Source organism: Ostrea edulis, chromosome 2, assembly GCF_947568905.1.
Source record: "Ostrea edulis chromosome 2, xbOstEdul1.1, whole genome shotgun sequence".
Taxonomy (NCBI): Eukaryota; Metazoa; Mollusca; class Bivalvia; order Ostreida; family Ostreidae; genus Ostrea; species Ostrea edulis.
The window spans coordinates 88246873-88249871 of record NC_079165.1 but is presented as its reverse complement, the minus strand read 5'-3'; positions in this window follow the sequence as shown (position 1 = coordinate 88249871).

The following is a 2999-nucleotide window of genomic DNA, read 5'->3' as shown; positions in this document are numbered from 1 at the left end:
TGCCTAGGAGGAGTAAGCATCCCCTGTCTGAGAAAAAAGAATTTTTTTTAAAAAATCGATCTCATGATCCATTATTCAATATCCAATGCTTTTTGCCTTTGATATTCTTACAAATTGTCACGACAACCATTTCCTCATGAATGTGCTGCAGTTGTGAAAAATGCGCGTATGAATCTCGAGAAATATAGTGCGTCCATTTTAACGACTAAGAATTCTGACAACTATGAATGTAGAATGTAAATACACAAAACAAATTTCGTTTTTGGAAACTACATGAGGGTGAGAACAGCAGTGCTTCACGACAGCATACGTTTCATGAAGCGCTAGCGAATTGCAGTTCATAGCCTCATGTAGTTTTCAAAAACGAAATCCATTTCTTATCAATTCTAGCCTATCGTTTTAATCCTCTGAGATAACAGTATTTTATTTAAAGGGATAAGGAAATTTTTACTGATGTTAATGCATATATGATAAACTTCCTTTCGATATATTGTGAAGATGTGTATCCCTCCTTCCTGAGGATTGCCTCGTGCACTTACATCGCTCAGAACAAATTAAAAGCTTTGTCTTGATTTTTTTCTATTTCAATAAAGGTACATAACGGAGTCGCATGCGGTTCTTTATCTTTCGACATTGATGAACTAGCGCCGTGTGTGCAAAGTAAACCATGATTACCTTAAGTCAGCTCGTCTACTTAGCAAACCCGAAATCACATTTTACACGAGCATGGCGGTTTCTTCTTCGTCCTAGCTTTGAAAGCATGCCTCATTACTTTGAAGAACAAAAACACGATTTGATAATAAGAAGATTCACTCTGTTTTGTTTTTGTCTGTCTAAAAATATATTGAGAAAATGACAAAGCTAGGCATTGATACAGAATTGGGTGCGCTTGATTTCCTTGCACCGTTTACACTTTTTTGGAGTGGTTTGAACTGATATAGATTAATTAACTCTGATTGGTTGAGAAACATTTGATATGAAATGCTGTCACCTTTGAAATTTTTTATATTAGTCAGTATACGAAAACTACTAGCAGCGTGCAGGCATCGTCTCGGCCGACAAATTTGTGTGTGTGTGAGAGTGGGGGTGTTATTAATTTCCAATGCTACTCTCATTTGAGAGCAGTACAATGTTTACACAGATATATATTTTGCGGATTATTTAAGTTTCACATACCAATGGTAAGGAAAAATATATAAATAATAACAGTAGCTTATATGAAATATAATTTACACGTATTTCATGAGCAATAATTGAGATATATACACGCAGATGTCGTCATCTAAAATGAAACAGCAAATTTTGAAAATACTTGATATACCATTATTTCGAATATACGAAAGTCCATTGAGCTTATTTTCGTAACTAAAAACAAAATCACATTATAACGCGAAAAATTATTTTTGAATTACGAAAATGAGCTCAATGGGCTTTCGTACGATATACAGTATCTTTGTGGGTGGGGGGGGGTTGTTACTATTTATATATCATACAGAGATTGTATTGAATTTTTACCACATTGTTTTGTGTACAAGTACGTCTTATTTGACATCGAAAAAAACCCTCTGTCTTACGAAAGTATCTTACTGTGTACGTGTGGTTCCGTTGCTTTTCTATTACATATACTACTAGTAGGCCTACAACTTGTTTTCTATTACATATACTACTAGTGGGCCTACATCTTGTTTTCTAATACATATACTACTAGTAGGTCTACATCTTGTTTTCTATTTCATATACTACTAGTAGACCTACAACTTGTTTTCTATTACATATACTACTAGTGGGCCTACAACTTGTTTTCTATTTCATATACTACTAGTATGCCTAAAACTTGTTTTCTATTTCATATACTACTAGTAGGCCTACATCTTGATATTGCTGCGATGTAAATTGTAGATAGGAAAAAACAAGGAAATCATTCATTCAATATAAAAAAAATTAGCCATTGTGAAAATACACCTTACCCTAAGTACACCTGATCATGCATTGTTGAGACTTTCGCATACGGAGTGTTTGCGGGTGTAGGCTTATCAAGTGTGCCCATCGATTTGCCGTAAAATTATTGCTTTTGGTTTTTGCAAATATCTGCATCTTGTTTATTTTTAACATAGTTTACGATGTAAAAAATATATTATGTTTTTTTGTCAATTCACAACATTCCTCAAAAGCCATTTGATGATAGAAAATAACCCTCAAATGTAAATGTGAATGGTTTTTCCCTAATTTTTAAATAATGATATATTAATTATATAGATATCGGATATACATGTACTCAGTTTTATAAGTTTTTGGTAATGAGTAAAAACAAAATTGTTTCGTAAAATGCATTAAACTATATGTAAAATAAATTATTTTGGAATGGAAAGGTTACAAACATTCAGCTTCTATCTAAACCTATAGGAAATATCTAATATGTTGCTTTGTTTGACAGAAATGTGCTGAGGAGAGAATTATCAAGTGTTGACATATCTGTTTTTATCGTCAAATGAACGATAAAAATTTAATTTCAGTTGATGAAACACAAGAAACACTGACATATTTTCTTCAAGTCTACCAATTTCAAAATTTCAATTCAGAGAAGTTTTGAGGGGGAAAAAGCTAACGGCATTCATTAGTATAATTATATATCTATATCTCGGGATCCCAGCATGGAAATTGTAGCGACTGCATGATTCACAAGTAAATTTATTATTTATGCTTTTTCAGCATATCAAATAAAAAGAAATCGTTAAACGCCGTGACTATTGTCTTATTGCACGCGCCTCCATAGACACGATTAGTAACAATTAGAGGGATCAGTGCGCGCTACGCCAGCTGTCCTAGAACCACACGATGAGACTTGTTGAATTCCAACTGAGAGTAGATATAATTATTTCCATTCAAGCAATGTTATATTTAATACAAGGCCAGGTTTATTTCAGAGGAAAACATATGTGTAAGAGAAAACTTTAAACCGCCTTGTTTGTGACGTCACCAGTGGGCAAAGCGTATATAAA